We start from the raw sequence: 24991 nt of genomic DNA on the forward strand, positions 1-24991 counted from the left end.
GGCTTTGTAAACATCTAATATTCAGCCCTCAGCCTCCTAAACTTCAGGAAAAACAGCCCCAACTTACTCAGCATTTCCCCATAGCTCAAATACTCCAATCCGGGCAACATCCTTTTGAATCTTTTCCGAACCGATTCAAGTTTCAAGGCATCCTCCCTTTTGTAGGAAGACCAGAAATGCACACAATATTCCAAAAGTGGCCGGACCAATGTCCTGCACAGACAGAACATAATCTCCCCATTCCAACATTCAGTGGTCTGAACAATAAAGGAAATTATAACAAGCGTCTTCTTCACCATCCTATCGACTTGAGACATCATTTTCAAGTGTCAATGAACCTGCACTCCAACACCTCTTCTTTCAGCAACATTTTCCAGGACCTTACCATTAACTGTACATGTCCTGCTCTGGTTTACCTTTCCAAAATGTAGCACTTCACATTCATCTGAATTAAAATATATCTGACACTCCTCAAACAATTGTCCCATCTGATAAAGACCCGTTGTAAACTGAGAAACATTTTCCGCTGACCACTCCAACTCTAATTCTTGTGGCATCTGCAAACTTACCAACTGTATCTCCAATGTTCACCTCCAAAGCATGTCTATGAATGAGGAAACGCCGTGGATTCCGCACTGAACCTTGTGGCACACCACTGGTCATCGACCTCCAATCTGAAAAGCAACGTTTCACGACCACATTCTGTCTTCTGCCTTCAAGGCACTTCTCCTCAAATGGTTGTGTCTCCATTAGTTGAATATAATCTAACCTTGCTCACGACTCTACCATGAGAAAACTGATTGAATGCCTTCCCAAAGTCCATATAGATCACATGCGTTGTTCTGTGTCAACAATCCTCTTCGGAACTTCTTCAAAAAACAGAGTCAGGTTCGTGAGTTATATTATCCCATGCACAAGGCCATGTTGACTGTCTTTAATCAATCATTGCCAATTAAAATACATGTAAATCCTCTCCCTGAGGATTCCCTCCAATAACTCCTCAGATACACCAGTCTATAGATCCCTGGCTTTTCCTTACAACCTTTCTAAAATCGTGGCACCACGTTCGTCAACCTCCAATTTTCTGGCATCTCACCTGTGATGATCGATTATACAAATATCTCAGCAAGGTGCCTCGCAATCACGTCCCCAGCTTCCCAAAGAGTTCTAGGGTACATCTGATCAGTTCCTTGGTATTTATCCACCTTTATACGTTGTAAGACATCCAGGACCGCCTCTTCTGCAATATGGACATTTTTCAAGAAATCACGAAGTATTTACCCAAATTCTGTATATTCCAAGTCTTTCGCCACAGTAAAAAATGATGCAAAGATACTCAATTAATATTTCCCCCATCCCCACCATTTCCACACATCGGCTACCTTGCTGATCTTTGCAGGATCCTATTTTCTCTTCAGTTAGGCTTTTGTCCTTAACATATTTATGAGACCCCATTGTTTTCTCATAAAACCTATTTGCAAAAGCCATTTCATGACCCCTTTTTGATCTCCTGATTTCACTCCGAAGTATACATCTTTATACTTTTCTAAGTATTCGCTCGACCTCTGCGATCAAGATGTGACATATGTGTCCTTCTTTCTCTTACCAAAAGATCAAATTCTTTTGTCATCCTGCATTCCCTACACTTACCAGCCTTGCCTTTCAACCGAACGGGAAGATACTGTCTCTGGACTCTCCTTTTCTCATTTTTATGGGTTCCAATTCTCCCCTGTCCCTTTACATGAGAACATCTGTCCCCAGTCAAACTTTGAAAGTTCTTGCCTGGTACTATCAAATTGGCTTTTATGTAATTTCAACTTTTAAATCCGGTCTATCCTTGTCCATCAGTGTACGAAAACTAAGGGAATTATGGTCACTGGTTCCAAAGTGCTCCCCAGCTCACAACTCAGTCACTTACCCTGCCTTACTTCCCAAGATTTGTGCCTTCTCTTGTAGACCCATCCACATACTGAATCAGAAAATGTTCTTGCACACACTAACCCAATTCCTTTCCATCTAAACACTTAACACGACGGACATCTCAGTCTATGTTTGGAAAGTTAAAATTCCCGACCATTCCCACTCTATTATTGTTACAGAGATCAGAGATGGCCTGACAAAGTTTCTCTTCAAATTCCCGCTGACGGTGGGGAATGGGTCCACAGTACAATCCTAATTAGGAGATCATTCCTTTCTTATTTCTCAGTTCAACCAGAAATACTTCCCTGCACCTATTCCGAGGAACATCCTGTCAGTACAGCCATAATACCATTCCTTATCAAATACTCAACTTCTCCTCTTCCCCATTTCTTGCTCCCCCTTTCTTTCCTTCCCACAGCCTTTGTATTCTGCAACATTAAGCTGCCAGACCTGTCCACCCTAAGCCACATCTCCACAATTGCTATGATTTCTAAATCCCATTTTTTTAACCATTTCCTAAGTTCATCTGTCTTCCTTGTTTGGAATCGTGCACTGAAATAAATTCAGGTTAATTGATTAGACCTACCGCGTTTTCTGCTTTGTCCCTGCCTGCCCTGATTGTTTGACCGCCTCCTTTTCCCAAATGTACCAGTCTCAGACTGATATTTTTCTCACTATTTCCCTGGGTCCCACCCAGTCCCCTGGATCCCCGCCCGCACCAAACACCGACCTTATTATTTTAAATCCAAGCAGCTCGAGCAAATCACCCTGCTAGTATATTAGTCCCCTTCCAATTCAGATTCAATCCGTCCACCTGATACAGGATATTTCTCCCCCAGGTTCCAGTGATAACAAAGTGTGAACCCTTGTCCCCTGCACCAGTATTCCTCCCAAGCATTCATCTGCTCTATCCCCCTGGTCCTACGCTCACTACCTTGTTGCACTGAGAATTGTCCAGGTATTACTCCGCTCGAGGACCTCCTTTTAACTTCCTACCTAACTTCTTACATTCTCCCTTCAGAATTTCATCTTTTTTTCCTTCCTATGTCTTTAGATCCAATGTGCATAATGACCTCCTGCTGGTACCACGCCCCTTTGAGAATACTCTGCACCTTCTGCAAGAGATCCTTAATGCTGGTGGCAGAAAGAGAGAACTCCATTTTGATTTCTCACTCCTGACCGCAGACGCATCTCTGTGAGTCTTTGATGACGACAACTGATCGTTTGGAAACTGATGTACTGCTTGTTACATTAGAGCCAGACTTGGTACCAGAAACGTGGCTGTTCGTGTTGCATTCCCCTAACAGTCTATCAGCGCTATGTTTTTCACAAGAACACGGTTGTTTAAAATGGGTGTAGCCACCAGAGACTCCTGCACTACACACCTTCCTCTCCTACCTTTCCTGGTGGAAACCCATCAAACTGATTGTATCTGTGGTTATTCTCTCTTCGTATAAGTGCTATTCATCACACCCCGACCTCCTATAAATTCCTCATTACCTCAGGCTGCTGCTCCAATTCACACCATGCGATCTGATGGGATTCACAACCCAACATACTTACTGTAGATCCTAATCATCGGTAACATGGAAGCTGTCAAGAAAATCCCATATCCGACAAGAAGATTATATCACTCTACTAAAGGCCACCACTGCGGCTGAGCAATCTGCGGACCCAGAAAATGTCACTGTCTTACTGCGCTAAAAGGCACAGCTCCAGGTAAACGTTTTGCCTATGCTTTTTACTTTCATATTTTCGTCAAGAGACAGACCTCAATAAAACATAAACCCAAAAAGAACTCACTCTACTCACTTTGGTACATTTACACAAAAGAATGTCAGCAAGATTACAAGTAAAAGCCTGTACCATGAATTCGCCCACACAGGTTCCTCCAAGGTCAGTTGCAATTTTCGTGTTGTTGCTTTTTCGTAGATGCACTCTGATCCCCAGAAATACATGAACGCAAAAAGCAAAGGCAGTAGCTGGGCAGATTCACCGCAATGGCAAAAGTGAGGACTTCAGATAATGGAGGTTGAGAGTCGAGTGTGCGGTGTTGGAAAGCGCAGCACATCAGGCAGCATCTGAGAAGCAGAAATATCGACGTTTCGGACATTCCTAATGAAGGGGTTTTGGCCAAAACTTCTATTTTCCTGCTTCTCGGATGTTGTCTGACATGCTGTCTATTTTCAGCACTTCACTGCTGTGTCAGTCAGCAGTGTCGGTGTCTCTGTCGTTCTCTTTCACTGGCCATGTGATCTCTAGCTTTGTCTTTCTCCCTCCTTTTTAAATTGCCGTTTCTTTGGTCTTTCTATGCACAAATTTCGAAAACAATGCAATAGCTTATAAAACAATAATTACTTTTCCTGGAGTTCATGGAAATCAGCTCTGCCATCGAAGATCACCCAAAAAAGGAGCAGCTCTTCAGGCTGCAATCTTTGCCCGTCCCCATATAGAATTACCTAGAATTGGCTGGTCACCACAATTCAAAAATCAAGAGTTGTTGCATTGGAGAAGATGTTATTATTTGACGGCTCATGCTAACAGATCTGAGAAAGGTTTGTTTTATCATTAAAGGCACAAACCCCGATAGAAGCCCCGTCTCTGTGAGGATAAACTGAGGATTTGTAAACTCACTGAATCCCTCATACTTTGTTTTGGGACCTGAACAATTCCTTGTCATGTCTAACAAATGTTGTAATTTTTTTTGTACACTCAGTCATCAAATAATGCAAAATGCAAATCGAGAACTGTGACTTTTTGATACATTCTCTGCGTTATCTGACTCAAATTGATTGGGGCTGTGCTTGTTGATATTTTTTGAATAAACGACATAATGCAAAAGAAAACAGGCAATTCAGTGCTGCAATTACAGAGTGTGACAGATCCAATCCTTTGTATAATGAAAATATAATACGGTAAAAATTCAGTCTCTCTGACTTCTATTGCGTTTTGATTACGTCAGGGATAATTAACATTTGAAGTGATAATCCAAATACTCAGCATTTCATAAACAGTACAAGATTTCACAGTACTCCTTTTAAAAAAAATATTAGTTTTTTTGAATGAGAGTAACTAAGCAAGGTAAGCAATACTAACCTAATGAATTATTAAATCCTGAAGTTCCAAACTTAGTTAATATTATTCCTCCCCATGTTGAAATCACTTTAGGCACTGCAAAAATTATGAAGCAACAAAAACTTCTTCAGTGAACAACTGGAAGGGCGCCGCAGCCGACTGAAATTCAACTTAACACTTCACCATGTTCCAGTGGTGGAAACTGACAACACAGAAACAGGCTATTTAAGGCACCAAGCGAATTCACTTTAACACTCCTCAGTCTTTCTGCAATCTCACAGAAATGCTCGGAAGTTATGGCACTGTAAGAGGTCATTCATGTCTGCATCAACTGAATAAACTCGCTACCTGCTCTGATACAACTTTCCAGCATCTTGTCCACAGTGTTGAAGGGTTGTACACTTTACATGCAGATCCAAGTTCCCTTTGAATGAGTTAAGGTTTGACACCTCAAGCCACCATCAAAACTGGGCAGTGAATTCCAGTTGCAACATCATCTTCTAAATGAAATGATAGGCCTAAATTTTCTTGATAATCCTCCCATTAATTTTTCTCACTCTGTGGGTCCTGTTAAATGGTCCTGCATTCTGGGAGACAAGTCTCCAACCAAGACCCTGCTTATTTTGCACATCTCAATCACGTCAAATTTCATTCACATCTGTTTCGTGAAAATCCATCTTTCCTCAATGCTGCAGTAATTTCCACGAACTAACACCATTCTTGTAAATCTCTTCTATACTCTCCACAGTGCAATTCTATCCTCGCTGCTCGGTGATGACCTGTACTGTGCACAAACCCACTGCTGGAAGCCACCCGGTGTCTCATGTAGTTCCAGTATTACAGGTCTGGTGGTGGGGAGGGAGGGAATTTGTTTTGTTTTGGCTGTGGTGCAGAGTGAGAGAAGAGTCAGTTTGGGAGGAGTAATATTGAATTACTTCTCAGTGTGGATATCTGATCAGGATCTGGGACACATACTGGACTTGAACTGATATAGTAGGGCGCAATCTTATTTGACGTGTGGGGTTAGTGTATCAGTTCCTCCTGAGTAAGTCTAAGTGTTTAATCGCCTAACTTCTGTTCTAACACAAGCTGATTAATTAAAGAACAAGCCAGATCGACGAAGAAATCCAGCCTGTTGGATAATAAATTTATTTGTTTTGATTTAATAAAGTGATCTCTTGCTGAATTATAAACACACTTTGCTGCACATATTGGTTCCACAAGAAAGCAGAGATTTATTTCAAAAGAAGTGACGATAAAATAGAATGAGGATCTAGATTAAATTGGTGCTGGAAAAGCAGAGCAGGTCAGGCAGCATCCGAGGAGCAGGAAAATTGACGTTTCCGGCAAAATCCTTTCATCAGGGCTTTTGCCTGAAACGTCGATTTTCCTGCTCCTCGGATGCTGCCTGACCTGCTGTGCTTTTCCAGCACCACTCTAATGTAGACTCTGCTTTCCAGTATCTGCAGTCCTTGTTTTCACCCCGATAAAACACAATAAACCAAACTTCGTATTTGTTCTGCAGATTCATAGGCATTAACCTCATTAACCCCAAACCAATAGAAAAATGAAACAAAAGGACATGACTGTTATATATTGTGTAAAACACGACTCCCAGTGTCGTTATAAAGAAACAACCCTCACATAATATTCACACCAGAATCCCTTTATCTCACAATTGGTTGAATGCTTGTGATTATCACTTGTAAACTGGAACTGCAATGGATTTCTTCATGAAGCTACCACATAACTGAATGTCAATGTACTCAGCTTTAAACCATCGCTTCAGAGATTTTTCTTGTCCCAACACTTCTGCCTGGGACCAACACAACATTTTCATTCAAAGGCAATGCAATTTACTGAAGCCCTCATTTCCTTCGCATGAGCATAGAGCTACACATCCAATCATTTCCAGGGTCTGACTGGAACTAAAAGAAGTGACAAAAATGATATCAGTGAAAGCAAATCTTTCTCAGTTAAGTGTTTGGTCCTCCATCGCTTATTCCAGAACTCTTCAACAAATCTTACAGGCTCCATTAACACCATGCTGGGTTGTAATCATCAAAAATAAACACAGGTTCACTCATGCACAAAGCCATTTAGCCGAAAGGCAAAGCTCAAACGCAATTTTTAAAACAAATTTATGTTATTGCAGAAATAACTTCAACTTCAGATGCACAGAGAAGCCTACTGCTTGTTCACTCAACACACCAGAACAACATGCAAATTAACTGATTGTGCAAACTCGACATAAAAAAACCTCAGCTTATATTTTTACAAAGTGATTCATTTTATTAATTCCAAAGAAAATCTTTATATTCTTCGACTGAAATGGAGATTTCTGGATGGTTCCCAGAAGAGAGGAATACTTTTCCAGGCAATTCCTGTGGAATCTGCGATGATGTGGATTCCACGCAGTCCCTGTAATCTGAGACTAAATTACTGATTGTCTGCCACTGTGTGACCTCTGGGCACAATATGGCCAGTTATCATTGCCAGTGGCAGAAGAAACCCGCATAGAATCCTCAAACAGATTCACAGAAATTCATAGGTGCAAGGCACTTACCAGGAATTGTGACAAACGGAAGGGTCGTGAGAAATATTTTCCTCACACCATAAAGTGAAAACGTCATTTTCTTCCTCAATCACTTTGTGATGTCAATTTCACTGTACTCAATGCCGTGGTGATATCATCTCAAAGCCTTTCATTTATGTCTGCTGGCATCGTCTCGGGGACTGTTACATTAAAATATGGTTCAATCAATTTATTTACAAACTTGAACAAACAGGTGACAGCGGTGAGTTAACTCTCAGTTGTCACAGAGCATTTTTAGAACTGATGTTTATTGGATGATGCAAATCTCAAATCGTCGAGAGGAAACATTGGAAAATGCATGTTGATGAAAATCATAGAATCCTTACAATGTGGAAGTAGACCAATGGGCCCATCGAGTCCACACCGACCCTGAAAAGTCTATCCCACCCAGACCCACCCACCGTCCCTGTCAGGCAGCAGAGCTAAGTACTGAGCTACTGTGCCAACCTGTCCACCAGCATTGACACCCCAACACCATCTCTCGAACACTGAAAACTCATTTTACTTCAGTGTCATCCTTCCCTTGCCTTTGACCATTTGGAAATTAAATTCCAGTTGTTGAGCGTCTCTCTCTGAGAAATGTTCTCCTCAACACTGGGATATGGCTTCCCTGGTTATCAGCGGCTGCTTTGTAAAGGGATGATAGTTGGTTAATGGAGACGACACATTGTATGTTTTAATACATCAAACATCGTGATCGAATTCCTCTCCCTCCACAGGTACAGCGTCTGAAACTAATATAACGTTTCCTGTTCAGGCAATAATTGAAATCAATAAAATAATCACTGAAAATTGCCCTCAAAGACTATGCAAACTCCAATCAATACAGATCCTTCGACTGGGATACGAATGTCCTGGACATTTTGCAGAGCTGACTCTGAGACACACCTGACCTATACAGAAGCACATGGGCCTGAGTCATTATCTCTTCCCTGCAGTGTACTGAGCATGTATAGAGAAGAAACTTCAAACATCTGACTAATGGTAGATTTGCGCACTTAAGGATGAAGAAATTTCAAATTCTGGAATAGTGTGAGAAGTAGTAAATGTTATCAATGAGCCATGCAGTGATGGGGAAATGGGAATTGCTGTGAGGACTGATAAAGTACAAAAAACAGAGAGCAGGAATAAATCTGTCATATTCATGTTCTTCGGCTGATATTAGTGAGTACCACAATTATCATTCCTCGTGCCATTTATGATCTGTATCCATGACTGAGGTGATAGGATCATGTGTAACGTTGGTGATCACACAATGTCAGGTGAACAGTAAAGGAGGAGAGAGGAAGAATGAAAAAGGAAGGACAGCTTCAGTGAGTGATTGAGCACAAAAATAGTCTGTGCAATTTAATGTCGAGAAATGTGAACAAATCTTCAACCATTTCAGTCTTGGAAAGATTTTCGGCCACCAGTAACTTTTCGATGCTCACTCCAGTCGTAAATCAAAAGGCTACAGGAATCCTTTCGTTCCATTCACTGCCAGTAGTTTCTATTATTCTCTTGAAAACTTTACTTTCCTCACACCCTGCCAAATTTGAGGAATTCCACCCTGGGTTTCCATCATTTTGGTCCCTCATATTGATCCCTTTTCGTTCAGTTACCATTCTGGTCAAATGATGCTGCACTCAAACAGACATGGCCGCAAAACTTGGTTTATATTTTTCGTTTTTTCCCCACTTATAAAGTCAGTTTGGTTCTGTGTTAACATCAAGTTGCAGCAGGGTTCAAAGCTAAATTGATTGACTTTTTCAGAATCATCCGTCCTAACCCAACAGTGTCCAGGAAGATCTATTGTCTGAAAAGTGCCGAGAGTCGAGAATATCACAAAACATCTTCAGCACGTTTTTGGGGTGTGGTTGACTGTGAGTGTGACAGGGAAGTGTGGAAAATGAGGAGGTCCTCATCCACATTGGCGCCAACCCTTCAGAATCTTGCATCCTGCCATTAATCACATTTTATTTACAAAGAAAGAGCCTTTGACGGAAGACTGTCACTGAGTCATGTACTAGGCATCTCAGTATTCCTGACATTTACCCTTCAGAATCAGCCTGGTCTCCCTGACGGACACAGAATATTGGCCCCAGTCAGGGATTTCATATCCAGTATAATCCAGCTACCCCATCTCATGGCAATCATTACCAGGGTGAAAAAAACAATGAGTTTCTGAAAGTGCGGATTAACAATCGGGCAAGAAATTAAAAAGCTGATCCATGGGTGACAACGAGTGCTCATTAAGCCGAAGAAGGTGTGGCTGGAAACACTGGTTCCATGAGGAAGGGCTTTGGGCATCTCAGTCATTGGAAATGTTTCGCAGGGTGGGGCGACCTGAATGCATTGTGACATTGTGATTGTTTTGTTTTAATTGGATGGGGATTGCAACACAGCTCGGGAGATATACGACTGCTGTTAGAGAATATTTAATCAGACCTGTCAGAGGATTGGGAATCTGAGATCAAACGCATTTAGTAGGGAAATGAAGCTGATCATTATAAGTAGACAATCTGTGAGTGAAAGAGAAAAGCAGCAGAATCACAATCTGGATCTGTTAAGATGCTGTGCATCTGAATTCTGGTCTCCAGGATCAAACTTCCATCCCCGAACTCACATTTCTAGGGAAAGAGTTATTTCCTGCACGTTTCTTTTTCATTTTCGGGAGAAGCTGAATAACATAGTTACTATCGAAAGATTTTTTTTATTTTATTTTGTCTTTATGATGATGTGTGAGATATTTGTTCTGAAATAGACTGCAAGTATACAAAAATATTTTGAACAGTTCACTACCGCCCAAGAACCTAAAGCCAGAATGCACATTGGAAGGACTAATTTATTACATCTCACAGCATTGGATTGACACAGGAGCACAGATGTAAGCATGCAGCAATCTGTTATATATTTCCACAAATTACGAAACCAAAGAGATAAAAGTATGTCACAATATTGTTGTATTTGGAAGAATGCCCATAAAATGCTCAAATTGTTTATTAAGTTGGAGAAGGAAGAAATGGAATATGAACCTCAGAGCCCTGAAGCTAACTAAAAAGAACAACAAGGAATTGATGCCTAAATGGTCAAACGTGGACTCAGTTTTCTGTGGATAGGGAATGGCTAAAGAGTATGAAACATCTTCATGAATCACAACACTAATTCAGTCACCTCTCGGACAATGAAGAAACAGGATAGGTGACAATGGGTGGGGCTGCCTGATTCCAGGGCTGTTCGGGAAACTTTCTGATTCCCACCCATTTACTCAGACTGCACGAACGTGGTTGATGCAGAGCATTGGCATCCAATTGCAGGTCTCGTTGCAAAAGCCAATTTTGGAGAGCACATCCCACCTGTTGGTATGCAATTTCTTGTAAATGGCTTTTTCCTAGTCCAGGCTGGTAAGGCAGGTTGCCAACCTCGCTGTTTCACACATAGACATTTACATCGCTGAGGAGTGCGAGACTCTGAGAGATCGTTCTGCCAAGTACACCACAGGCTTTGTCGGGGTGAACCATTGATCCTGCAGCAGACCTGACCTAGTTGATGATAATCTCAGACAGGATTCTGTCAATTGCTTATTGCAGTGAAACCGTTCGTCAGTCCTCCCTGTGCACCTTCTAACTTAGATGAGAGGGATGGTAACTTTCCTGTTCGATTCACACAGGCTACCTGTTTGAAGCATACAGTTATCCACTTCCAGCAGGTCCAGGCCAATCAAGTGCCACAGAGGTGAAAACAACTCAGGTGGGCAGTCATCACTTCTGGAAGTTGTACTCATTCTTAAGGACTTGAGCGTGTTGGTCAGCTTCTGCAGAGGTAACGGCTGGTCCAGACTTTCCCGTGTGCTGTTGTCTAAGACCTCTGTGATACAGGACAGGAACAACTGTGCGGCTGCGCTGTCTGCGCACTTCATATCATATCGACTGGCAAAAAGGGATTAGCTGATCTTCAGAATGTTCTTCCTGGTGGTCGTGGTGTCAGTAGAAAACCTTTTAATCCAGATTGATCGGATAATTCGCCCCAAGGCCTGGCTCCACAAACAGACAAAGATTGTTTGGTGTGTGCTTTTACCCACAAGCTGTACCGAAGGCCACAAGTTACTCTCAGCAAACAGTTCCCAATTCACAGCTCGAAGACCATTTCATTACAAAAATGCAAAACACAAAAAGTCAGTGAGGGGCCTATCACATCTGCTCCCCATCATTTCTGTTGTAGTGTTCATCTTCTCCTTTGTGAAGTACCTGTGAGTATATGAACAGCAAGAGTTTGGAGGGACATGGGTCAAATGAGACAATTTCGGGTAACTGATCGACACAGATGAGTTTGATTTGATTCAATTTGATTGCTTTATTGTGACGTGTACGGAAATGCACTGAAAAGCTTTGTGAATGAGCAGTCCAGGGAGATCACACGAGGCAACGAGGTGCAGAACAAAAGCTTTTGACAGAGTCATACAGGTTAAATTGCGCAGGGCGTACAACACAGGTCAGCGTTAGAAAAATCAGCATTACGTGAGTCAAGAGAGTCCATTCAATAGTCTGATAACGTCTGAGCAGAAACTGTTTCTGAACCAGTTTGTGTATAGTCAGGTTTCTGTACCTTTTGCCTGATGGAAGAATTTGTTGGGTATCATTACCGAGGCGGCAGGGGTCTAATGGAGTCCATCGATGGAAGTATGGCTCACGTTATGGCCTGGGTTGTCAGGATGTCTGACTGGGATGAAGTCGAAGATTTATGCAGATAATGAATTGGTTGAATGATCATCAATTTCTGTTTGTGTTTCTGATATACAGAGTCTGCAGTTCCTTTGGTTTTGTTCAGCCCCTTCTCTAGCTTGTTGCACAGGAGGAGGTCATTTAGAAGTTGGAGGCAATGGCCCAGTGGAATTATCACTGGACTGTCAATCCACAGACCCAGGTAATGTTCTGCAGACACAGACCAGCAGATTGTGTTATTTGAATTCAATAAAAGTCTGAAATTTAAGAGGCTCATGATGACCGGTTCAGAGAGGGGAACTGCCATTTTTTCCAGTTCACTACTACGTGTGACTCCAGACGCATAACAATGTGGTTGACACTGACCTGCCCTTTGGGCAATTCGGGATGGGTGATAAATGCTGATGCAAGCCAGCGACGCCCTTATCCCTGAATGAAGAAAAACAAAGCCCCTTCTTGTACCTGTTACAGAGGGATTGGAGGAGACAATTCCACACATTTTTTAAATTGGAAAGGGGACCAGCAGAAGGCCATTCATCCCCTCTCAAGTGGGTAAGAACAGTCGATGGGCATTACATCAGCCCACAGTGTTCGACTTGAAAAAACAACAAGGCACGCGGGAAAGGGTCGGTGTGAGGAGAGGGAATTTGTGTGATGTCCAATTACAATTGTATTGGGAATGAGGAACAGTCGTTGAGATGGAAAGAAGTGATCCTTGAAGGCAATGCAACAGGGATCAACTAATTTTGTCAATGGACATAGTGTGAACAAGGCTCATTATTGATTTTGCAGGGATGAGACAATTTGTTGATTGCTTACAGAAAGGCAGTGCTCCTCTCCCCAACACTGACTAAAGGTGGAAATCATCTCCCTTACTCTGCATATTATCCTTTCTCTCGTCCCCAGTATTTAATCATCAATATTCTCCTGTATGCAATCCACTGTCTTCCCCAGTGTTTCATTGTCTCCTGATACTCTCTCTTTCAATTTCTCTCTCTCTCTCTCTCTGGATTTAAGCCTTTGTCCGTATTCCAACTCTCTGTTCACTACCTTGTATTTACTCCTTTCCCTATCTGTCTGCATTTAGCCTCTACAATGATTCTTTGCACAATACGATCATTATCTGCATTTGATCTTCTCTATTTCCTTGTGTTACCCATCGCTCCTCCTTTGTATTCAGCCCTCTATTTTACTCTCTGTTTAACCCTGTCGCTCATACTTTCCGTTGAGGTCGGTCAGAATTACTCTCCATTGCACCAGATCTATGTAAACAGGACACAAGATAATCATGAACTTCCACTCTGTATTCATCTTTCTCCCTATTACTCTCTAATTATCCGTCTCTCTATTAATCTTCATTTAATCCTCTCCACTTGAGGATCTGAAACCTGAATTCAGGCTGAGGTAACTAGCTGTTGTCAGGAAGAAGTACTCAATACATATTCTTACGAACATTGGTGTAATTAAAATGGCTTCATAACATAAATAACATAACAATGGCTTCTAGGCTGCAAAAGGACAATTCTGCTTAAAGCTGCATAAAATGGCTTTTAAACAACTAAAGCTGTATAATTGATCTGCCCACAATCTGTCTCAACAAAGATTAATAGACAATGCTTCCTTTGCAGCATAGAAATAACTCGACTACTTACTGGCCATCCTAACTGACGTTCAAGTGCAGGGCAAAAACTCAGTGCATGAGATAAGAATGGTTGAAGTTTTGAGAAATAAAGTTGGTTCCCAGGAAATATCATTGGCTTAAGTTGCTGTATATAAATCCATTTCATTAAATTGATCGGGAATTGTTTCAATGAACTGTACGATTGTCGCCTGTACTTCTCTTTAAGAAAAGTATAAAAATGTCTTCGTTTGAAGTCAGTTCCTCTCAGCAACACAGGAGATTTTAACCTCTGTGTTTCTGGATGATCTGTGCTCAGCCGTGAGGAAAAAAAATGTGAAGACATCAAGTACCAGACCGATTGCTTGTATTTATTGACTGATGGCGGAACAGACATACCACCAGGCACCCCCGCCCCAGCACTGGCACCAGGGGCCCAGATCTTCGTCTGCTGCTGTGACTCGGACTCGGAATGGATGGATTTCGATCAGCAGTTGACTTCAGAGGATTCGGCCAGCCAGACATGAGTATTTTTACCCGTTTGGTTTCCTTCTCATTCATGTCGTGGTGAACCCGACACCTCGCTGCTTAACATCTCAGTCCAGCCGGACTGAAAGAAAGGTGTCTGGGACCCCAGGGAATCGGGGACTCCAGGATGTCGTGGACTCCCACTAACAGGTCGGCGACCTGTGCGTAGAGTGCGCCACTCTCAAAAGGGAGGTGTCGGGGGACCCCAGGGAGTCGGGGGATCCCACTAACAGGTCGGGTACCCTCAGGTAGAGTCGGGGACGCAGAATAAGTCGGATTGGTGTTGTTTAAGAATGTCGAGAAAGTTCCGAAGAAATCATTTTTCTTGTTCATTGTCGGGTTGTTGATTAGTGAAAGTTTTAGGTCGAGGTTATCTTCTCTGTTTTATCTGTTCAGCTTGACTTGTCCTGCTTTGCTACTTTGTCTTGTTTGTCCACTGTGGTTTTGTTCTGTTTGTTTGGCTGTTTGTTCTTTGGTTATGGAATATAGAAGGTGGTTGCTGCTTTTGTTGCATTAAAGAAAATAAAGCCGGCCAGTGATAAAATTCTCGCATACTTGGTTAAGCAGCTATGTGCCACAGCCAGGATTTATTATACTAGTGTGTGCGTGTGTGTGTGTGTGATAGAGAGACTCAGTTGATTCTGCATCATTTTACATCAATAAAAACTTGCTCTCAATTTCTCCATAATTCCATGCTTCTGTCAAAGATCATTTTCACTACTCTCACCCCAACGTGTAGTACTAATGAAAGAATTGACCGAATGAAGTATAGCAGTTGCAATACGCTTGGGCCTCTGGTGCATAATCATTCTGTTCAAGGATGAGAGCAGGACTCTGCTCAATTTTATGGAAAATCGAAACCTATCATGGAGTAAAATCACTTCAGACTTTAACATTTGCTCATTGAGTGGAGGAATTGCATGAACCTTATTTAATTTCGTTACATTTTGTAAAACTGGAAGATCCAAGGTATCCCAAATAAACGGCATAGTTTTCAGAAAATGATACTAGCAGATTTGATTTTTGTTTCAGTCTCGTTGTTTGCACTTAATTTTAAGTTTGCCGTGTTTCATTGGTGATTATGGTGTGCCAGTCAAAACTTTATTTGATGTCAATTCCCCTTCCTTAATGACAATTAAAGTTTCAGTTCAACATTAAGTTGTGATAAATCATGTACCAAAATTAACATCCTTTTCTTAATACCTGCGTCTTTGGATTCGGCCATTATTCGAGCATTAGAATTTTTTTTGTTATCATGTGAGTAGACAAGAACTTCTAATGCAGAAGCGGTCAATTCACGGCCAATAGCATTGCAAATGAACAATGACTGGTCAGGACTGTTTAAGGAACCTAATCTGGGATTGAAATTGAAGGACTAGAAGAAGGTAATGATAATGGATTTCAGAGTTGGAAATTGTATACTTTTTACATTTTAAATATTGAACACTGAATAAATGAATTTCCACCTTATATTGATGACTTATAAAATGTCTTAATCACCTGTTCAATTTTCAACTTTGAATTACCGATAATGATTATTTTATTTACTATTATTATGTAATTAATTGGATTAGCCCCGAATCACAAGCGCAGAATTAATTGTCAGGATCACTTGGTCTTGTTCCTTTACACATTATTAGTGACCTATCTCATTGCCTATTGGTTAATTTGAAGAATGGCTGCATTAATTTGATGCTAACTGAAGAATATAAAAATACTTTACCGGCCAGTTGAGTGGAATTTGCATGTGATTGGGGATAGATGTATTTATAGCAAATGGGATCCCAAAAGATGGGAAGTGTTGTGAATGGGTAGATGGGGAAATAAAAGGGATATGAGAAAAATGTCAGGCTACTAAGGCTGAGGAATATACAATCAGGGTTAAACAAAAACACTATAAATCAAGAACTTAGATTCTACTCGGAATCCCGAGCCTATGTCTGCCTTACCAACCCTATTTGAAAAAGGGGATTTTGTTCTTGGATACCCTTGGGAAAGGAGAGAATGGTTTATACTCTCTTACAATTGACACTTCGCGGCCTCTAAACACGATGGAAGGGACCCCTACTGCTGATAAGGTCACAGGGCACCTCCATCATTGCACGGTCATCGGACGACCCCCATGTAAGGGGGGTGATGATGAAGATCGAACTTACCCTATTATATGGACTCATCTTCGTCGGCATTGGTGCTCAAGAACGGACGGTTTACCCGTCCGAGCTTGAGCAATCAGAGACTGTGTCTTTTTGTGCCGAGAGACTGATTCTTTCGATGCATGGAAAGTTACCAAGAATGATTGTCGCAATGGTCAACTTCATCAAGAAGATTGGACAGTTCGTTTATTGGACAAGTCTCAATGGTCTTTACCCTGTCAAGGTGTTGTGTGCCAGTATGATTTCAGTTATGATATGAGCGGCCCTAGTAAGCCTGTCCTGTATTCAAAGAGGTCTAAATTGGCACATCCCAGAAGAGAAATTGGGGAAATATTATATTTCGCGAACAATATGTTTCCTCAAATTCGCAATAAACAATATGGCTGGGATGAAGTGGTCTGTTATGCCATTACATCAGCGAAGGACTCGTTGACCACTTTCCCCTCCCATCAACCCCATCCCAACATAGGAATCTGGAACGCTTCTTAGTCGTTTACTGGACATGATATTTCTTTTGACTATTAATTATCCCCACCAGCTTGTTGCTTTTGGACATGCTCCGTGATCGCCTATCCCAATTGTAACGACAGAATGTTATGGGGGTACATTTACGTGAATGTGTCCAAGACTATTCCATGCACCTTGATTAAATGGACCAATGGCGACTGATCCACTGTGGGGCCTCGCATCTCATGCATATGCCTACGGGAGGAGTATGTCTCTGTAACCCTGTTATTACTGGTGTTGAGGCCCTTTGTCGTATGGTTAACAGCACCACCAACCTTCACTTTGAAACCCCGAATGGCATCTCCGTCTTCCCCATTCTTGGATGGAAGGAAACATTCTGGGACAATAACCACATCTCTTACCATAGGACGCACCACATTTACATTGAGCAGCTTTCATGATCAGCGTTCAGTGCAACCACACTTTGGAGTCATGGCCGACACATATACTCATGAAGTTGCAAAGCCAGGCCTGTTTTCCATTGCAAGCTCCCTCCATTATCTATACTAAACCTGGCTATTATTTTTCCAGCCAATTCAAAGCAACCAACTTACTTGTTCTTGGTTGAAACAGGGATTCGCCCTGCTATAACCGTAGGGACACGTTTCCCGACGACTGTTCCCTGTCCAACTACCTGGGAATGAGGATTCCCTGCCAAAGTTCAAATTTATTTGAGTTCTGTGTGCACTGGAGGAGTGCTCGGGTTTGGACAACACTGAAGCTCAGTCTGTGTCCTGTGAATTTCTTAGTACTATTTTCCTTCGGAGGATCTTCTGGAATGATGAGCTATCTAAAACGAAATTATCTTATTTGTGGTCTCAGACTCTTGGGCAACGAGACAGTCTTGGCCTTGGCAGGGGTTTAGGACATGCTCTCAGAATTACGCCTAACTTCCAAACAAAAGCGGTACGTCGTCGACTACCTCCTCGCCAAAGAGGGTGGGCTTTTTGCCATTGTAAAGGGCAAGTTTATGTTGGAGTTACTGACCGCATCGAGAATATTACCAACCATGCAGTTAACATCCACACCTTCCTCACTCAAATGACAGAAGGCTCGAAATTTGGAGATTTGGGTTTTTGGCTTATGGTACAACGGGTTGATAAGTCTGGCCATGCATATTGTTATTGTTTTAATTTGCCTCTTTGATGGTGTTGCTATTACTAAATGTATTATTGGTAGGCTAATAATTTCTGTTGACAACATCGGTTCTCCCCATAAAATGCTTCTTCTCCATCCAAATGAAGATGAGGACGTGCGATTTCCTACCCTTGGTCCTTTGGAGGTGCAGAAGGAAATATGTCATTCTCTAGCGTCCATTTGATTGGACTGATCGAATCTGTCTAGATCAGAGTGGTGCTGAAAAAGCACAGCAGGACAAGTAGCATCCGAGGAGCAGGAAAATCGACGTTTCAGGGAAAAACCCTTCATCAGGAAACTAATGGCATCATCAGGGCTTCTAATCTAAGCCCTCCCATAATATGGTGTGGTCATGGATCGACTAAAGAGCGGAGATGAGGGTCTGGAAACTGAAGACAGGCTGAAGTAACGAGTTGTTATCAGGATGAGTCACGGCAATCCTTCCTTTCATTGAATATTCCCTGTCTTGTATGGTTCATTCGGCTTTGGTCCTTGAACTGAAGTCACAGTTCAGCTGTCAGGGTGCAGGAGCTACAGATACTGATAGTTAGATATTTCGCAGCTTGCCAGAAATGCTCTATGTCGACAATTGTGTGCACCGTGACCTGCTCAAGGATTCACTTGAACCTTTTTAGGAGACGGAATATCATGACCAGACATGGACAGAACCACAACCAAAGGATCACAGAAACACACCCACACTCTCGCGCAAACATACACGTACATGTAGAAACACACACTCACCCTCAAACTCACTTACACATACATGCAGATCACGTACCTATACACAGATATATAGTCAAAGTGAGATATCGGAACATACTGACAAACAAAAGCACACATAAACGTACACACATGCACAGATGCACAATAATACCAGCAATCTGAAACATGGAAACTCATCAACACACAGGCTACAGCAACATTCCAGCACCCTCACAACACACAGGAATGAAAACAGAGTGCAGAAGGGGGCACACCTTCTCGCACATGCGCGTGCACACATATGCACCCAGAAAAACAGGCATACTGAGACACACCCATGTATGGACAGAATGCACACACATCCACACACAAAGAAATGCAGTCAAACTGATAATTTCGAGATGCGGTTGTTGTACTGGGGTGCACGAATTTAAAAATCACACAACGTCAGATTCTGGTACAACAGGTTTGTTTGGAAGCACTAGATTCCAGCGTACTGCTCCTTCACCACCTGGTGAAATTTAGCAGGCAAAGTGAGAAAAAAGAACAAATCTACACTTGGTCACGCATGCGTGCGTGCGCACGCGCACATGCATACACACACACACACACCCACACACACGTATGCACACACAAATACAGAAAGGAACACATTATTACATGCCAAATGCACACAAATCCACACGCAGAGAAATGCAGTCATACTGAGATATCGGAACACATCTCCACATAAAGAATCACATCTACAGCCCCACACACAGATGGAAAAGAGCTCAGCGTAAGAGTCATTACACACCAACTTGCAAAGACTGACAGTAACTTCTTCAGCACACACACAAGCAGTTTCAAATATAGTTACTAAACCACAACCACAATGAGATATATACAGGGTGACAGTCCGAAACAGAGACACACACCCAGAGAGGCACAGAGAGATCTTGACACACGGACAGACAGCCAAACCCAGTCTGATCTTCACACTCACCTGATTTAACATGAACACAGTCAGGCAGAGACACACCGTACTCCCACAATAATACAATGACACTCAGAGACACACACACATGGTGTCATAGAACCGGCATGACATGCGGAGAGTAATACACACACACACACATACATACGCACACACAAAACCACACGGTCATAGGACTGTGACCTCACAAACAGCACACACACAAGCAAAAACACAACAGCTTCACAATGCGCAAAGAACACACAGATTAGCAATCACACAGGCACAATAACGTACACTCACATAAGAACGCTTACTTTCTCGGGAACACTCACACAAGATTGAGTAACATATCCAAATATATAAACACTTGAATGGAAATTCACCAAAATACTTTCCAATGCGCACAAAGGGAGACCCACGCATAGAATCATAAACACATTCATGATTTGTCACACTCAGGGACATATCTAATGACAAAGACTGAGCGACACACAAACAATGTTAGATCCCCATAACAGCAATGAAGTGCACCCCTATGCAGAGACACACAGAGACAGTCACACACTGAAAGGGAGACGCATGAACACATTTCCCGCACAGCCACAGAGAGAAGAAAGGAAGATGATCAAACTCCAGACGGAGAGACAGAGGGACCGAGAAATAGATAGACAGAGAGACAGAGAAGGATCGACACAAAGGGAGACAATGAGACAGACAGACAGATAAACAGGTATAGAGACAGATCGATGCAGACAGGGAGGGACACACAGAGCGAGACAACAATAGAGAAAGAGAGACATAGCAAGAAACTGAGAGATGGGGGGGGTGGTGGTCAGCGTGAGAGAGGAACAAAGACAGACATGTGAGGTAGAGAGAGCGGGAGAAAGCAATATTTTTGTGAAGTAATTAGACAGGAGGTGGACCCAATAAGCTCTCAAAAACAAATGCACTTCTCCAACAACCAACTCTGAATAGGTGAAGACTGGCACCCGGAACCTTTCCCTGCCAGTTGTAATAAAGTTTTAATATGAGCTGAACAGGGAGAGTCTGACAATCATCATTGTGCAGAAACGACTGCTTTTGCCCAACACCCTCCTCCCCTGCAGGAGAAATGCAGACACCCATCATGCTGGTCTTTAACACTCATCCAATGGGCACTCTGTGAATACCCAATATTGCAGCTGAAACCATCACTCGCAGCCAGCCCGCCATTTGGAATCATTCCTCCAGCCTCTTTCCATCCTCTTTCCATCATAAGTGAAGAATTTACGTGATCAGAACTTCGCTCTGAACTTGGGCAGAGTGGCTGTATAAAATAATGTGTACGTGCTGCAGCTTAAATCCCTCAGCAGTTCTGCCATCAACATAAACTGGAATAGATGAGAGCTCTTCCAACGATATGCTTCTTTAGTGCTAAAGTATAAGGTGTTTGCATCCTGTGCTAACGACAGAAGTACAAAGCTGATTGATATGGTGATGAGAGATATCACCGACTTCCTCAGGTTCTCCATCTCCTGTTTCTTTGTGACGCTCTCCATTCCTCTGAAACAGACGGAACAGTCTGTGGCGACACGAATCAGGACAAAGATAGCACTGCACACAGGGGTATGTCCAGGAAACACCCTCGGTTATAATGATCTTTGAATTACCACAGCATGATCCCAGTGCTAATGAATAGCAGATACTCTGTTGCCATAGCCAACAGGCAGCGCGTAATGCAGTTATAGAGGCCGTACTTTCGCCATGACAGAACCAAAATAACCGGGCAATAATCAGAAGTCACGAAGCAAACATTCTTCATGACTGCTCAAAGGAAGATCTTCATATCTAACTGGGACAGGGGATTGACAGATGGCGGAAGGGCGCAATTTCTCAGGTGATTAACCAAGGTAAAAGGTTTGGAGGGGATTTGAGGAAAAGGCTTTCACTCAGAGAGTGGTGTGGGTTTTGATACGTCAGTGCTTGGGAGGGTTATTGGTGAAGGAAACCTCAAAACCTTTAACAACTAATTGGGAAGAGTCCAGATTTTGTTTAGCCTTTATAGCACAATCTTGATGGACCGACTGACCTCTTCAGGACAGTCGGGTTCCACAATTCAAAGAATTATTTCTGGGAAGTAGGCTGGGAAGTGAAACATTTTTATAAAGGAAATAAATGAGTTATGAATACCATAATTATAAAAATGAATCAGAAACAGCTGGCGAAACTCATCAGGTATGGAAGCACCTGTAGAGAGTGAAACCGAATTCATACAATCATTCTTCATCTGAAAACGTTCCTCTGAACATTTGTCAAAGAACTCAAAACATCAACTCGGTTTTCTTCTCGCGCAAGGCCCTATCATTGCAAACAAACGACTGGTGTTGATTCTTAAAGGGAATTGAGAATCATCATATTGATGTTTATCGACAATGAAACATTTGTTCTACTGGTCTTAGAATGCTGGGCGAAATTAGAGTCTTAGAGATCGAGAGGAAGGAAACATTGTTCCAAGTCGTCCTTGCTGATCAGATATTCTGGAATAATTGCGTCCCATTTGTCCTCATCTCCATCAAAACCTTTCCTCCTCATTTACCCATCCGGTTGTGTTTGAAATGTTGCATTTGTATCACTCTCCACCACTTCATCTGGCAGTTCATTCCATATATGCACCACACTTTGCATGGAAATGGTTTTCCATTAGGTACCTTTTAAATCTTTCCACTGTCACCCTGAAACTTTGCCCCTGGCCTCTGGACTCCCCCACCCCAAAGGAAAGAACTTGCCTATTTATCCTATCTATGCCCCCCTCACGATTTTATAAACCACTATATGATCACTCTTCAGCGTCCAAAGCTCCATTAAAAACAGACTCAGCCTATTCAACCTTTCTCTATTACTCAAACCCTCCAAACCTGGCAATATCCATGAAAATCTTTTATGAACTCTTTCATGTTTCACACCACTCTTCTGATAGCAGGGAGACCAGAATTGCACAGAACTTTTCCAAAAGTGGCCTAACGAATATCCTGTACAGGTACAAAATGAACTCACAACTCCTCTAATCAATGCTCTGAACAATAAAGGAGCACATACGAAACGGCCTCTTCATTATCCTAGCGTCCAAAGACTCCACTTTCAGGGAACTGCAGAACTGCACTCCAAGGTTTCTTTGTTCAGTAACATTCCCCAGGAGCTTACCTTAGTGTACAGGTCCTTCCCTGGTTTGCTGTTCCAAACTGCAGCACCTCACATTTACATAAAGGAATCTCCATCTGCAACTCCTCAGTCCATTGGCCCATCTGATCAAGATCCCGTTATACACGGACATAACTTACTTTGCAATCTGCTATATTTTACATTTTGGTTACATCTGCAAATTTACTAGCCATACCTCCCATATTCACATTTAAATCATTTATATAAATGACAAAAAGTAGCGATTCAGTTTCAACCCTTGTGGAACACCACTGGTCACAGGCCTCCAGTCTGAAAAGCAGCCCTATACCACCACTCTCTGCCTTCTACATTCCAGCCCATCCTGTATCCAGATTGCTAGATCTCCCTCTTTTCCATGTGGTCTGAACTTGCTAATCAGTGTACCATGAGGAACCTTGACAAACTCCTTACTGACGTCCATATTGATCACGTCCACCACTCTGCCATCATCAATCCTCTTCGTTACTTGTTCAAAAACTCAATCAAGTTAGTGAAACATGATTTCCCACGAGCAAAGCCATGTTAACAACCACTAATTAGTCATTGCCTATCCAAATAGAGTGTACATATAAATCCTGTCAATTGGATTTCCCTCCAACAACTTCCATACCACCAATGTCAGGCTCACCTGTATAAAGTGTGCTGGGTTATCCTTACAACCTTTGTTAAACAGTGGCGCACATGAGGCAACTTGCAGTTTTCCAGCACATCACCTATGACGATTGATTTTCCAAGCATCTCAACAAGGGTCCAGCATTCACTCCCCTAGCTAGCCACAGATCAAATTCTGGGGATTTATCAAACTTTATGCATTATTTCATAACCAGCTCATTCTGCCCTGTACTATGGACATTTTTCAAGATGTCACAATCTATTTCCCCACATTCTATGTTTTCCAGGCCTTTCTCCACAGTAAACAATGATACAGAATGCTCGTTTAGTATCTGCCCCATCTTCAGCAGTTCCACACATAGATTGCCTTGCTGATCTTTGAGCGGTCTTCTCTCCTTAAATACCTTTTCGTCCTGAATATATTTAAGAAATGGCCTTGGATTCTCCTTAACCCTATCTCCTTAACTCTATTTGCAAAGATGATGTTTTGTCCCGTTTTTGCAGTACGGATTTCCCTCTTAAGTATACTCCCACTGCCTTTGTACTCTTTGAAAGATTCACTTGATCTCTGCTGTCTAAACTTATCTTATGCTTCCTTATGCCTGCCAACCTCTTCTTTCACCCAAAAAGGAACATACTCTAAGATCTTGCCCAATGGCCATCCTCCAATTTAGAACTTTAACTTTTAGAACTGTTCTGTCATTTTCCATCACTATTTTAAACGAATAGAGTGCAAGTGTCTGGTCCCAAAGTGTTGCCCCACCTACACCTCAGTCACCTGCCCTGTCTTGTTTCGCAAGAGTAGTTTAGATTTTGTAGGTTTTCTACTCGGTACATGTACACACTGAAACAGAAAATTTTGATTTTAACACTAAGCAAATTCATCTCCATCCCAGCCCTTAGAATTGTGGCAGTCCCAGTCTGTATTAGGAAAGTTAAAATCCTCTTCCATGACCACACGTTTATTCTTACAAATAACTGAGATCTCTTCACAAATTTGTTTCTCAATTTCCCACTGACTGGTGGGGAGTCTATAGGGCAATCACACTAAGGTGAACAGCCCTTGCTTAATTCTCAGTTCCACACAAATATCTTCCCTGTATGTATTCCCAGGAATATCCTCCTTAAGTAAAGCAGTAAAATTATCCGTTATCAAAAAGCAAGTCTCGCCACCTTCTCTTGTGCACCTTTATGTCCTTCCTGCAGCACTTCTATCGTGCAGCATGAAACTGCCAGTCCGGTAAATCCCTGAAAGCCATCTGTGTAATTGCTATGATATTCCAG

The sequence above is a fragment of the Chiloscyllium punctatum genome, chromosome 47 (genome assembly GCF_047496795.1).
Source record: "Chiloscyllium punctatum isolate Juve2018m chromosome 47, sChiPun1.3, whole genome shotgun sequence".
Lineage (NCBI taxonomy): Eukaryota > Metazoa > Chordata > Chondrichthyes > Orectolobiformes > Hemiscylliidae > Chiloscyllium > Chiloscyllium punctatum.